The 15873-nt window shown below is 38.3% G+C and overlaps 1 pseudogene; it reads left to right on the top strand.

Annotated features, from left to right (window-relative positions):
* The first annotated feature begins 774 nt into the window (after positions 1 to 774).
* On the top strand, positions 775 to 1803 carry LOC127679773 (40S ribosomal protein S2-like; annotated as a pseudogene).
* Positions 1804 to 15873: the final 14070 nt, after the last annotated feature.

The following is a 15873-nucleotide window of genomic DNA, read 5'->3' as shown; positions in this document are numbered from 1 at the left end:
AGAAAGATGATTGCAACATTAACACCCTAGAGTCTTTCAAGAAAGTAATTTCATTTTCCTTTATACTTTAGCATGCAAACAGCATGGAGAGAGCCTTCATCAGCAGTCCTTAGGGTAATCTGATCAGCAGAAAGAAAGAGTAATTGGAAAAATTTCCTTCCTTCCTTCCTTCCTTCCTTCCTTCCTTCCTTCCTTCCTTCCTTCCTTCCTTCCTTCCTTCCTTCCTTCCTTCCTTCCTTGCTTTTATTTATGTTTTAAGTTGTGATGCCCATATTGGTTTGTTCAGGAACTCCAGAGATCTGAATTTGGTAACATAGACATATCAAACTCTCGATGATAGTTTTGAGACCCATTGAACTCTCTGTGTTAGGTCCTGGAGACCAGGAAAGAGAGAATTGAGAACTATTAAGACTGCATAAACTCATGAAAGAAACTAGTATGAGCAATCTTTTGGTAGAAAAAGATTTTGGTATAATGATGATGATGATGATGATGATGATGATGATGATGATGATGATAAAACTCCTGAAAATGCTATCACAGAATATAGTTTATGTATCAAAGTCAAATTTGGCATGCTTTAAGATATGGTTTTTGAAAGCTTTAAAAATCACTTTTGCTTCTTCTTCCAGGAAAACACCAAATGGTAGATGCCACTGGTGCAGCGGGAGGGCCCAGAGGACCGTGGGAGGGGCCTGGATTAGGAGGCTGCTGCAGTTTATGTGGAGGATTCAGCAGCAGTCTTAGGGCCTGGGGCCTTGGTGGAGGTGGGGTGGCGGGGTGGGGGGGGTGGGGGGTGGGGGGGGTGGCGGGGGGGGGGTTCGTGGTCGAGGCCGCTGAACTCTTGGAGGTAAAGCTGAAGACAGGAGTGGATCCCTGTCACCAAGCTGGGCCTCCTGGTTAAGGACATGAAGACCAAATCCTTGGAGGAGATCTACCTGTTCTCCCTGCGCATTAAGGATTGTGAGATCTCAAGGCTGTGGTGGGACACACCTTTAATCCCAGCACTTGGGAGGCAGAGGCAGGCAGATTTCTGAGTTCGAGGCCAACCTGCTCTACAGAGTGAGTTCCAGGACAACCAGGAACTTTTGACACAGAGAAACACTGTCTCAAAAATAACAACAACAAACAAACAAACAAACAAACAAACAAACAAAACAAAACAAAAAAACCAAACCAAACCAAAAAACCCAACAACAACAACAAAAGGAGTTTGAGATCATTGATTTCTTCCTGGGTGCATCCCTAAAGGATGAGATTTTGAAAATCATATGCCAGCACAGAAGCAGACTTGGGCTGGCCAGAGGAACAGGTAGGTTCAAGACATTTGTCGCTATTGGGGACTGCAATGGTCACGTTGGTCTTGGCATTAAGTGCTCCAGGAGGTAGCCACTGCCATCCGAGGGGCGAAGATTTCCATTGTCCCTGTGTGGAGAGGCTACTGGGAGAACAAGATTGGCAAGTCCCACACTGTTCCGTGCAAGGTCGCTGTGGTTCTGTGCTGGTGCGTCTAATCCCTGCCCCCAGAGGCACTGGCACTATCTCTGTTCCTGTGCCCAAGAAGCTCTTGATGATAGCCGGTATAGATGACTGCTACATATCAGCCAGAGTCTGCACTGCTACCTTGGGTGCCTTTGCCAAGGACACCTTTGATGCATCTCCAAGACCTAGAGCATTTCTGACCTCTGGAAAGAGAATGTGTTCACTGTGTCTCCTTATCATGAATTCACTGATCATCTTGTGAAAACCCACACCAGAGTCTCTGTTTAGAGGACCCAGGCTCCAGCTGTGGCTACCACATAAGGATTTTTGTACAAGAAAAATAAATTAAGTCTGTTAAAAAATCAGTTTTTCTCCAATGATAAGGAGGAAAGTAATTGTTCATTCAGTGATTATGTTTGTCTATTATATATTACATGATTAAATATACTAGATGAAATAAAACATATAAAACGATTAAAATATTTTTCAATGATAAAAGCAGTAGAGTTCAGATACATTCATTGATATAAATACACTTTGAAGGTTTCACCATGCTAAGTGAGAGAAGCCAGGCATAAAAGGCATGACATAAAAGGTATTCCATGACTCAATTTAGATGAAATGTCCAGAACATGAAATGTAGGGGACATAGACTAGTGATTGAAGGTGATCGCAGGGGAGGGAGCAGTGAGACGTGGCAAAATTAGATATTATGCTGTTTTGACAATAGTAGAGCTGTTCTGGAATTAGTGATGATAGCACCACAACCATGATATGCTAAGAGCTCATTCAATTAGACAAATAAAAGATGCAGCAAGCTATTAGATATAGCTTGGGTGGAGAGTTCATGCCTAGCATGTGGAAAGCCATGGTTCAATTCCTATCACTGGAAAACAATCCAGAACAGCAAGAGTACTATGTTCTATATTATAAATGTAATCTTTCCATAGATTGTTATTTTAATTTTATCTTTAAATAAAAGATGAGCTGGTATTATTTCTTAGAGATTGACTATGATAAACAGTTTAAAAACAAGATAGAAGTATTTTCATAAGGATAAAACATTGAGAATCTAAAATAATTTTTTCATGTCAAGCAACTGTGTGTGTGTGTGTGTGTGTGTGTGTGTGTGTGTGCTGTCTATGTGCATGTATCCACATTATGTGAATCTGGATTTCTCTTTCTACCTTTATATGGGTTCTGTAAATTGAACGGTACTCATCAGTTTTGTGCACTAAACACCTTGTACTAACCAAGTATCCTGTCAGCTCTCTAGGAAGCTCTTTTAGACTGTATCTTTCTTATGTCTTTAATTCACTGAATAATCTTGCTTGAATGACAATTTATTTTTCTCATTAACAAAGCTATTTAATAAAGCTGATTATTATTTTAAAATGGTTAATTATCATTCTATTGCTCCAATTTTTATGTTTGGGTGGAAATTTTTATAGTTGTTAATTAAACTTATTACTGATGGAGGAATACATTAATTTCCCAAATAAATTATAGTATTTTTCTTTTATATCATTTTAATAACAGAGGGATTATTTCTATCAGTGAAATGCACAGATGTTAAGCATACAGTTCAGTAAGTTTTCTAAAACTACTGCTGAATAACATTTCTTGATGTTACAAAGATCCCACTCACTTCTTTCCTTAGGCAACTGTTGTCTGATTTCATTACTATAGACTTATTTTTACTGTTAGCAAATTTCACTTAAATTGGTATGTAGTATATCTTCCTTATGTCTGTCTTCTCCACATAATAATACAGAGGTTTGCTCCTGTTGCTGTTTGTCAACAGGTTTTTTTTTTTTTTTTGGTTGAATTTTTTTATTATAAATGTGTTACAATTTTACTTTTTTCTCTCCTGTTGAGGAACATCTGGACATTAGATTTGGTAATTTGGAAAATTTCAGCTACTTGTTCTCCTATTGACTTTTTTTTGGTAACACATGTTTTCATTTACAAAAAGATAACAATGATTTTCCAAATGTTCTATTAATTCATACTCTTTTCACAGCAAATGACTGTTCCAGTGGCACAGTATCCACAGTAATGTTTTGTTTTGTTTACTTAACTTATTTTAATCAATATAGTGAAATGATATTTAATTATTGTTGATTTTAAAAGTCCCTTAAGATACTTCTTTTGATTTTCCAAATTACATGCTGTCTCTTTTTTCTTTGCCTTACTTTTCATATTAAACTTCAAAGATAGGGTGACAAAAAAAGGGCAGGATAGAAATGGCATGGAAAGCCCAGGGCAAACTCATTCATAATCTCTCTCTTTTTAATTAGATATTTTCTTTTTTACATTTCAAATGTTATCCCCTTTCCTCCCTTCCCCTCTGAATCCCCATCCTCCCTCTCCCTGTTCACCAACCCACACACTCCTACTTCCCTGTCCTGGCATTCCCCTACACTGTGACAACAAGCCTTCCGAGGACCAAGGGTCTCTCCTCTCACTGATGTCCAATACAGCCATCCTCTGACAAAAATGCAGCTGGAGCCGTGGGTCCCTCCATGTGTATACTTTGGTTGGTGGTTTAGTCCCTGGGAACTCTGGGTGGTTCATATTATTGTTCCTCCTATGGGGTTGTAACCCCTTCAATTCAATGGGTCCTTTCTCTAGCTCCTCCATTGAGGACCCTGTTCTCAGTTCAATGGTTTGCTGAGATCATCATTCCTGGATTTGTCAGGCAAGCCTCTCATAAGACAGCTACATCAGGCTACTGTCATCAAGTACTTGGCATCCACAATAGTGTCTGGGTTTGGTAACTGTATATGGGATGTGTCCCCAGGTAGGCCAGTCTCTAAATGGCCTTTCCTTCAATCTCTGCTCTACACTTTGTCTCTGTATCTCCTCCTGTGGGTATTTTGATCCCCCTTTTAAAAAGGACTGAAGTATTTATACTTTGGTCTTTCTTCTTCTTGAGTTTCATGTGGTCTGTTGATTGTATCTTGGATATTCCGAGCTCTTCTGGGCTAATAATATGCACTTATCATGTGTGTTCTTTTGTGATTTGGTTACCTCACTCAGGATGATATTTTCTAGTTCCATACATTTAGCTAAGAATTTCATGAATTCATTGTTTTTAATAGCTGAGTTTACATTCTTCTCCATTGTGTAAATGTGCATTTTCTGTATCCATTCCTCTGTTGAAGGACATCTGGGTTCTTTCCAACTTCAAGCTATTATAAATAAGACTGCTATGAACATAATGGAACATGGGTCTGTGTTATATGTTGGAGCATCTTTTGGGTATATGCCCAATAGTGGTATAGCTGGGTCCTCAGGTAGTACTATGTCCAATTTTCTGAGGAACTGATTTCCAGAATTGTTTTTCCAGCTTGCATTCCCACCAGCAATGGAGAAGAGTTCCTCTTTCTCCACACCCTCTTCCACATCTACTGTCTCCTGGGATTTTCATCTCAGTCATTCTGACGGGTGTGAGGTGAAATCTCAGGGTTGTTTTGATTTGCATTTCCCTGATGACTAAAGGTGTTGAACATTTCTTTAGGTCCTTCTCAAACATTCAGTATTACTCAGTTGATAATTGTTTGTTTAGCTCTGTACTCCCACCCCCTTTTTTTGAGACAGGTTTTCTCTGTGTGTCCCTGGCTGTCCTGGAATTCATTCTGTAGACCAGGCTGGCCTTGAGCTCAGAAATCTGCCTGCCTCTGCCTCCCAAGTGCTGGGATTAAAGGCATACGCCACCACTGCCCAGCTGTACCCCATTTTCTAATAGGGGTTATCTGGTTCTCTGGAGTCTAACTTCTTGAATTCTTTGTATATATTGGATATTAGCCCTCTATAGGATGTAGGATTGGTAAAGATCTTTTCCCATTTTGTTGGTTGCCATTTTGTACTATCTATAGTGTCTTGTGCCTTAGAGAGGCTTTGCAATTTTATCAGGTCCTATTTGTCAATTTTTGATCTTAGAGCATAAGTATTGGTGTTCTTATCAGGAAAATTTCCCCATATGCCCATGTGTTTGAAGCTCTTCCCAATTACTTTTCTATTAGTTTCAGTATGTCTGGTTTTATGTGGAGGTTCTTGATCCACTTGGACTTGAGTTTTGTTCAAGGAGATAAGAATGGGTCAATTTGCATTCTTCGACATGATAACTGCTAGTTAAACCTGCACCATTTGTTGAAAATGCTGTCTTTTTTCCACTGGATGATTTTAGCTCTTTTGCTAAAGATCAAGTGACCATAGGTATGTGTATTGATTTCTGGTATGTGTCTTCAGTTCTATTCCACTGATCTATCTCCCAGTTACTGTACCATTATCATGCAGTTTTATTTTTTTAATCACAGTTGCACTGTAGTACACCTTGAGGTCTGGGATGATGATTCCACCAGGAGTTCTTTTATTGTTGAGAATAGGTTTCGCTATCCTGGGATTTTTCCAGATGAATTTGGAAATAGCTCTATCTAACTCTATGAAGAATTGAGTTGGAATTTTTATCGGGATTGCAATGAATCTGTATATTGTAATGGCAAGATGGTCATTTTTATTATATTAATCTTGCCTATCCATGAGCATGGGAGATCTTTCCATCTTCTGAGATCTTTGATTTCTTTCTTCAGAGACTTGAAGTTCTTGTCATACAGATCTTTCACGTGTTTAGTTAGAATCATACCAAGGTATTTTATATTATTCGTGAGCATTGTGAAGGGTGTTGGTTCTCTAATTTCTTTCTTAGGCTGTTTATCCTTTGAGTTGAGGAAGGCCACTGATTTGTTTGAATTAATTTTATATCCAGCCACTTTGCTGAACTTGTTTATCAGATATAGGAGTTCTCTGGTGGAATTTTTGGGGACACTGAAATATACTATTATATCATTTGCAAATAATGATATTTTGACTTCTTCCTTTCCAATTTGTATCATTTTGACCATTTTGACTTCCATTTGTTGTCTAATTTCTCTGGTTAAACCTTCACGTGCTATATTGAATAGGTAGGGAGAGAGTGGGAAGCCTTGTCTAGTCCTTGATTTTAGTGGGATTGCTCCATGTAGTTTGATGTTGGCTACTGGTTTGGTGTATATTGCTTTTACTATGTTTAGGTATGGGCCTTGAATTTCAGATCTTTCCAAGACTTTTATCATGAAGGGGTGATTGATTTTATCAAATGCTTTTTCAACATCTAATGAAATGATCATGTGGCTTTTTGTCTTTGAGTTTGTATATATAGTGGATTTTGTTAATGGATTTCCAAATATTGAACCATCCTTCATCCCTGGGATGAAGCGTATGTAATCATGATGGATCAGTGTTTTGATGTATTCTTAGATTCTGTTTGTGAGAATTTTATTGAGTATTTTTGCATCGATATTCATAAGGAAAATTGGTCTGAAGTTCTCTTTCTTTGTTGGGTCTTTTTGTGGTTTAGGTATCAGAGTAATTTTGGCTTTATACAATGAATTTGGTATTGTACTTTCTGTTTCTGTTTTGTTTATATAATTTGAAGAGTATTAGGTCTTCTTTGAAGGTCTGATAGATCTCTGCATTAAACCTAACTGGTCCTGGGCTCATTTTGGTTGGGAGATGTTTAATGACTGCTCCTATGTATTTACATGTTATGGGACTGTTTAGATAATTTATCTGATCCTGATTTAATGCTGGTACCTGGTATCTGTCTAGAAAATTGTCCATTTCATCAAGATTTTCCAGTTTTGTTCAGTTTAGGTTTTTGTAATAGGATCTGATTGTTTTTTCGGATTTCCTTGGTTTCTGTGGTTATATTTCCCTTTTCATTTCTGAATTTGTTGATTTGGATACTGTCTCTGTGTCCTCTCAGTATGGCTAAGGGTTTATCTACCTTGTTGATTTTCTCAAAGAACCAGCTTCTGGTTTTGTTGATTCTTTATATAGTTCTTTTTGTTTCTGCTTAGTTGATTTCAGCCCTGAGTTTGATTATTTCCTGCCATCTACTCCTCTTGAGTGTATTTGCTTCTTTTTGTTCTAGAGCTTTCAGATGCCCTGTCAAGCTGCTAGTTCATGCTCTCTCCAGTTTCTTTTTGGAGGCAATTAGAGCTATGACCTTTCCTCTTAGCACTGCTGTCATTGTGTCCCATAAATTTGGGTATGTTGTGGCTTCATTTTCATTAAATTCTAAACAATCTTCAATTTCTTTATTCCTTCCCTGACCAAGTTATCATTGAGTCGGGCATTGTTCTGTTTCCATGTGAATGCGGACTTTCTGTTGTTTTTGTTGTTGTTGAAGACCAGCGTTTGTCTGTGGTGATCTGATAGGATGCATGGGATTATTTCAATCTTCTTTTATTTGTTGAGGCTTATTTTGTAACTGATAACAGTTTTGGAGAATGTACCTTGAGTTGCTGAGAAGAAGGTATATTCTTTTGTTTTAGGATGAAATGTTCTATAGATATTTGTTAAATCCATTTGGTTTATAACTTCTGTTAGTTTCACTGCTTCTCTGTTTAGTTTCTGTTTCAATGATCTGTCCAATGATGAGAGTGGAGTGTTGAAGTTCCCCACTATTTTTATGTGAGTTTCAATGTGTGCTCTGAACTTTAGCAAAGTTTTTTTTTTTTTTTTTTTTTTTTTTTAATAAATGTTGAAACCCTTGCATTTGGAGTATAGAAGATTAGAATTGAGAGTTCTTCTTGGTATATTTTTCCTTTGATGAACATAAAGTGTCCTTCCTTATCTTTTTTGATAACTTTAGGTGGAATTTCTATTTTATTCCATATTAGAATGGCTACTCCAGCTTGTTTCTTTGGACCATTTGCTTTAAAATTTGTTTACCAGTCTTTTATTCTGAGGTAGTTTCTGTTTGTGGTGTCAGTATTTGTCACTGACTTGGGTTTCCTGTATGCAAAAAAATGTTGTATCCTGTCTACATATTCAGAATCTTAGTCTATGTTTTTTTATTGGAGAATTGAGTTCACTGATATTAAGAGATATTAAGGAAAAGAGCTTGTTGCTTCCTGCTATTTTTGTTGTTAGAGCTGGGATTATGTTTATGTGATTATCTTCTTTTGGGTTTGTTGAGAGAAGATTACTTTCTTGCTTTTTCTAGGGTGTGGTTTCCCTCATTTTGTTGGCATTTTCCATTTTTTATGCTTTGTTGAGCTGGATTTATGGAAAGATATTGTGTAAATTTGTTTTGTCATCGAATATTCTCTGTCTATGGTAATTAACAGTTTTGCTGGGTATAGTAGCCTGGGCTGGCAATTATGTTCTCTTAGGGTCTGTCTGATATCTGCCCTGAATCATCTGGCTTTTATAGTCTCTGGTGAGAAATTTGGTGTAATTCTGATAGGTTTGCCTTCATATGTTACTTTAAATTTTTCCCTTACTGCTTTTAATATTCTTTCGTTGTTTTCTGAATTTGTTGTTTTGATTATTATGTGACAGGAGGAATTTCTTTTCTGGTCCAATCTATGCAGAGTTCTGTAGGCGTCTTATATGTTCATGGTTATCTCTTCCTTTAGGTAGAGAAGGTTTCTACAATTTTGTTGAAAATATTTACTGGCCCTTTCAGTTGGGATTCTTAGCTCTCTTCTATACCTATTATTCTTAGGATTGGTTTTTCTCATTGTGTACTCAATTTCCTGGAAGCTTTTGGATTAGGGCATTTTTGCATTTTGCATTTTCTTTCTTTCTTTCTTTTTTTTATTTTCTATATTCTTTGTTTACATTCCAAATGCATTCCCCTTTCCCAGTTCCCCCTTCCCAATATGTCCCATAAGCCCTCTTCTCTCCACCCAGTCTCCAATCACCGTCTCCTATTTCTCTGTCCTGGTACTTCCCTACAATGCTGGATCAAGCCTTTCCAGGACCAGGACCCTCTCTTTCCTTCTTCATGGGAATAATTTGATATGCTAACTATGTCTTGAGTATTCAGAACTTCTGGGCTAATTAATATCCACTTACCAGTGATTGCATTCCATATGTATTCTTTTGTGATTGGGTTACCTCACTTAGGATCATATTTTCCAGATCCAACCATTTGTCTAAAAATTCATGAATTCATTCTTTTTAATTGCTGAGTAGTATTCCATTGTGTGAATATACCACATTTTCTGAATCCATTCCTCCATTGAGGGACATCTGGGTTCTTTCCAGCTTCTGGCTATTATAAATAAGGCTGCTATGAACATAGTGGAGCATGTGTCCTTATTGCTTGCCAGGGAATCCTCTGGGTATATACCCAGGAGTGGTATAACAGGGTCCTCTGGAAGTGTCATGCCCAGTTTTCTGAGGAACCACCAGACTTATTTCCTGAGTGGTTGTACCATTTTACAATCCAACCTGCACTGGAGGAATGTTCCTCTTTCTCTACATCCTTGCCAACACCTGCTGTCTCCTGAGTTTTTAACCTTAGCCATTCTGACTGATGTGAGGTGAAATCGCAGGGTTGTTTTGATTTGCATTTCCCTAATGACTAATGATGTTGAATATTTCTTAAGGTGCTTCTCAGCCATTCAAAATTCTTCAGGTGAAAATTCTCTGTTTATCTCTGTACCCTATTTTTAATAGGGTTATTTGGTTCTCTGGGGTCTAACTTCTTGAATTCTTTGTATATCTTAGATATTAGCCCTCTGTCAGATGTAGGGTTGGCGAAGATCTTTTCCCAATTTGTTGGTTGCCGATTTGTCCTTTTGATGGTGTCCTTTGCCTTGCAGAAACTTTGTAATTTTATGAGGTTCCATTTTGATCTTAGAGCATAAGCTATTGGTGTTCTGTCCAGTAACTTTTCCCCTGTTCCCATGTCCTCAGGGGTCTTCCCCAGTTTCTTTTCTATTAGTTTCAGTGTGTCTAGTTTTATGTGGAGGTCCTTGATCCACTTGGAGTTGAGATTGGTATGAGGAGATAAGAATGGATCGATTTGCATTCTTCTTCATGCTGGCCTCCAATTGAACCAGCAGCTTTTGTTGAAAGGGCTATCTTTTTTCCACTGGATGTTTTCTGCTCCTTTGTCGAAGATCAAGTGACCATAGGTGTGTAGATTCATTTCTGGGTCTTCAATTCTATTCCATTGGTCCACTTGCCTGTCACTGTACCAATACGATGCAGTTTTTAACCCTATTGCTCTGTAGTATTGCTAGAGGTCTGGGATACTGATTACCCCAGAAGTTCTTTTACTGTGGAGAATAGTTTTAGCTATCCTGGGTTTTTTGTTATTCCAGATGAGTTTGAGAATTGCTCTTTCTAATTCTATGAAGAACTGAGTTGGGATTTTGATGGGGATCATATTCAATCTGTAGATTCCTTTTGGCAAGATGGCCATTTTAACTATATTAATCCTGCCAATCCATGAGCATGGCAGATTTTTCCATTTTCTGAGGTCTTCTTTGATTTTCTTCTTCAGAGACCTGAAGTTCTTGTCATACAGATTCTTTATTTGTTTGGTTAGAGTCACACCAAGATACTTTATATTGTTTGTGGCTGTTGTGAAGGGTGTCATTTCCCTAACTTCTTTCTCAGCCTGCTTATCCTTTGAGTATAAGAAGGCTACTGATTTGCTTGAGTTGATTTTATAGCCAGCCACTTTGCTAAGTTGTTCATCAGCTGTCGGAGTTCTCTGGTGTAGTTTTTTGGGGTCACTTAAGTAGACCATCATATCATCTGCAAATAGTGATAGTTTGACTTCTTCCTTTCTAATTTGTATCCCTTTGACCTCCTTATGTTGTCTAATTGCTCTAGCTAGAACTTCAAGTACTGTATTGAAAAGATACGGAGAGAGGGGGCAGCCTTGTTTAGTCCCTGATTTTAGTGGGATTGCTTCAAGTTTCTCTCCATTTAGGTTGATGTTGGCTACTGGTTTGCTGTATATTGCTTTAACTATGTTTAGGTATGGGCCTTGAATTACTGTTCTTTCCAAGACTTTTAGCATGAAAGGATGCTGAATTTTGTCAAATGCCTTTTCAGCATCTAATGAAATGTTCATGTGGTTTTTTTCCCCTTTGAGTTTGTTTATGTAGTGGATTGCATTGATGGATTTCCATATATTGAACCATCCCTGCATCCCTGGGATGAAGCCTACTTGATCATGGTGGATGATCATTTTGATGTCTTCTTGGATTCGGTTGGCAAGAATTTTATTGAGTATTTTTGCATTGATAATCATAAGGGAAATTGGCCTGAATTTCTCTTTCTTTCTTGGATCTTTGTGTGGTTTTGGTGTCAGTGTAATTGTGGCTTCGTAGAAGTAGTTGGGTAATGTTCCTTCTGCTTCTATTTTGTGGAACAGTTTGAAGAGTATTGGTGTTCGCTCTTCTTTGAAGGTCTGATAGAATTCTTCACTAAAACCATCTTGTCCTGTGGTTTTTTTGGTTGGGAGACTTTCTATGACCCCTTTTATTTCTTTAGGGATTAGGGGAGTGTTTAAATGATCTATTTGATCCTGATTTAATTTTGGTGTTTGGTATCCGTCTAGGAAATTGTCCATTTCCCCCAAATTCTCTAGTTGTGTTTATAGGCTTTTGCAGTAGGATCTAATGATTTTTTGAATTTCCTCAGTTTCTGTTGTTATATCTCTCTTTTCATTTCTAATTTTGTTAATTTGGATACTATCTTTGTGCCCTTTGGTTAGTCTGGCTAAGGGTTTATCTATCTTGTTGATTTTCTCAAAGAACCAGCTCCTAGTTTTGTTGATTCTTTGTATGGTTCTCTTTGTTTCTGCTTGATTGTTTTCAGCCCTGAGTTTTATGATTTCCTGTCTTCTACTCCTTCTGGGTAAATTAGCTTCTTTTTGTTCCAGGGCTTTCAGGTGTGCTGTTAAGCTTTCTCCGTTTTTTTTTTTTTTTTTTTTTTTTTTTTTTTTTTTTTTCCGGAGGCACTCAGGGCTATGAGTTTTCCTCTTAGCACTGCTTTCATTGTGTCTCATAAATTTGGGTATGTTGTGTCTTCATTTTCATTAAATTCTAAAAAGGTTTTGATTTCTTTCTTTATTTCTTCCTCGGTCAAGGTATCATTAAGTAGAGTATTGTTCAGTTTCCAGGTGTATGTGGGCTTTCTGTTGTTTTTGTTGCTATTGAAGACCACTTTTACTCCATAGTGATCTGATAGGAGGCATGGGATTATTTTGATCTTCTTATATTTGTTGAGGTCTGTCTTGTGACCAATTATATGATCAGTTTTGGAGAAGGTACCATGAGGTGCTGAGAAAAAGTATATTCTTTTGCTTGAGGATGAAATGTTCTATATATATCTGTTAAATCCAATTGGTCCAAAGCATCAATTAGTTTCACTGTGTCCCTGTTTAGTTTCTGTTTTCCTGATTGGTCCATTGAGGAAAGTGAAGTCACCTACAATTATTGTGTTAGGTGCAATGTTTGCTTTGAGTTTTAGTAAAGTTTCTTTTATGAATGAGTGTGTCCTTTCATTTGGAGCATAGATGTTCAGGATTGAGAGCTCTTCTTGGTGTATTTTTCCTTTGACCAGCAAGAAGTGTCCTTCTGTGTTTCTTTTGATGACTTTAGGTTGAAAGTCAATTTTATCTGATATTAGAATGGCTACTCTGGCTTCTTTCCTGAGAACATGTGCCTGTAAAATTGTCTTCCAGCCTTTTACTCTAAGGTAGTGTTTGTCTTTGTCACTGAGTTGTGTTTCCTGTAGGAAGCAACATGTAGGGTCCTGTTAACATATCCAGTCTGTTAGTCTATGTCTTTTTATTGGGGAATTGAGTCCATTGATGTTAAGAGATATTAAGGAATAGTGATTATTACTTCCTGTCATTTTTGATATTATTTTTCATATTTGGTTGCTTATCTTCTTTTGGGTTTGATGAAAGAAGGTTACTAGTTTGCTTTTTTCAGTGTATAGTTTCCCTCCTTGTATTGGTGTTTCCCCCCTATTATCCTTTGTAGGACTGGGTTTGTGGAAAGATACGGTGTAAATTTGGTTTTGTCATGGAATATCTTGGTTTCTCCATCTATGGTGATTAAGAGTTTTACTGGGTATAGTAGTCTTGGCTGGCATTTGTGGTCTCTTAGAGTCTGCATGAGATCTGTCCAGGATCTTCCAGCTTTCATGTTCTCTGGTGTGAAGTCTCGTGTAATTCTGATAGGTCTTTCTTTATATGTTACTTGGCCTTTTTCTCTTATTGCTTTGTTTAGTACATTTGGGGTTTTGATTATTATGTGATAGGAGGTATTTCTGTTCTGGTCCAGTCTGTTTGGAATTCTGTAGGTTTCTTGTATATTTATGGGCATCTCTCTCTTTAGGTTAGGGAAGTTTTCTTCCATAATTTTGTTGAACATATTTTCTGGCCCTTTAAGTTGTAAATCTTCACTTTCATATATGCCTATAATCCTTAGGTTTGGTCTTCTCATTGTGTCCTGGATTTCCTGGATGTTTTGGTTTATAAGTGTTTTGCATTTTGTATTTTCTTTGACTGTTGAGTTCATGGTTTCTATGGTAATTTTGGCATCTGAATTTCTTTCTTCTATCTCTTATATTCTGTTGTTGATATTTGTATCTATGGCCCCTGATTTCTTCCCAAGATTTTCTATCTCCAACGTTGTCTCCCTTTGCTATTTCTTAGTTGTTTCTACTTCTGTTTTTAGATCCTGGATGGTTTTGCTCAGTTCCTTCACTTACTTGTTTGTGTTTTCCTGCAATTCTTTAAGAGATTTTTGTGTTTCCTCTTTCATGTCTTCTACCTGTTGATCCAAGTTCTCCTGTTTTTTTTTTTTTTTTTAAGTGATTTTTGCATTTCCTCCTTATTGGCTTCTATCTTTTGACCCATTATCTCCTGAGTTTCTTTAAATGATTTTTTTATTACCCTTGTAAGGGCTTCTAAGTTTTGATCCATTTTCTTCTGTATTTCTTTAAGAGATTTATTTATGTCCTTTTTGTGTTCCTCTAACAGCATCATAACCCGTGATTTTAAATCCAAATCTTGTTTTTTCTGGTGTGTTGTGGTATCCAGGACTTGCTGTTGTTGGAGAATTGGGTTTAGATGCTGCCATATTGCCTTGATTTTTGTTGGTTACGTTCCTGTGTTTGCCTTTTGCCATCCAGTTATTTCTGGTGTTAGTTGGTCCTTTTGTCACTGGCTGGTGCTTGAACCTCCTGTGAGCCAGTAAGGCTATTTGTGCAACACTGGATGACTGGGTTTCCCCTGGCACAGATTGCTGATGTGCTGCCCTCCTCTTGGGTGCTGTTGGAGCCCTGGTGTGTCCTGCTTCAAGAAATGTTATACTCGGCTTATCTCTGTGAATCAAACCTGGTGCTGCCAGTCTACTCCATCAGGGAGCGAAGATGGTTGCGGGCATCCCATAGGCACCCCGCAGGGCACAGGACCCACACTTCACTGGCACACAGTTGAGATGCTGATCTGCCCAGGTCCTTGGCGCAGGCAGCATCCTGCAGCTTGGTGCTCTGCGTCCCTGGAGATCTTAGACTTGGGATATCTCGGTACCTGGGGTTGCTTGTCCTGTCTGACCAGGAGTGAATATGGCAGCAGGGGGGATCACCTCCAAGCCCTGACTACCCTACAGGGCACAGGACCCATGCCTGGCTGGCACCCAGATGAACCGCCCATCTGCCCAGGTCCTGGGTGCAAGCAGCAGCCCACAGCTCAGTGGTCTGCATCCCCAGAGATCTTAAATTCAGGATATCTTGCAACCTGGGGCCATTTGTACTGTCTGACTGGGAGCAAAGATAGCAGTGGGGGACTGCATTTTGCATTTTCTTTGACTGTTGTATCAGTGTTCTCTATGGTATCTTATGCACCTGAGATTTTCTCTTTGATCTCTTGTATTCTGTTTGTGGTGCTTGCATCTATGACTCCTGATCTTTTCCCTGTTTTCTATCTCTGGGTTTGTCTCCCTTTGTGATTTCTTTATTGTTTCTACTTCTAATTTAATATCCTGGATTTTTTTTGAATTCCTTGACCTATTTTGTTGTGTTTTTCTATAATTCTTTAAGGGATTTTTGTCTTTCTCTTTAAGTGCTTCTACCTGTTTACCTGTGTTCTCCTGCACTTCTTTAAGGGAGTTATTTATTTCCCTCTTAAAGTTTTCTATCATCATTATGACATGTGATTTTAAATCCAAATCTTGCTTTTCTGTTGTGCTCGGCTATCCTTGACTTGCTGTGGTGGGAGAAGTGGGTTCTGATGATACCAAGTAGCCTTGGTTTCTGTTGGTAAGATTCTTGCACTTGCCTTTTGCCATCTAATTATCTCTGGTGTTAGGTTGTCTTGCTGTCTCTGGGTGGAGCTTATCCCTCCTATGGACCTGTAAGCCTGTGTCAGCACTCCTGGGAGACCTGCTCTCTTCTGGAGGGACCAGTGTTCTGAGGGTTGTGGAATAGCCCTAGCTCCCAGGTGCAGATGGTGACTGAAAGGATCCTGTCCCAACTGCCCTACTGTTTCTATACCCTGTGTGCTCCTGGTCAGTCTGG

The sequence above is a fragment of the Apodemus sylvaticus genome, chromosome 3, assembly GCF_947179515.1.
Source record: "Apodemus sylvaticus chromosome 3, mApoSyl1.1, whole genome shotgun sequence".
Taxonomy (NCBI): Eukaryota; Metazoa; Chordata; class Mammalia; order Rodentia; family Muridae; genus Apodemus; species Apodemus sylvaticus.
This window is presented reverse-complemented; position numbering and strand designations above follow the sequence as displayed.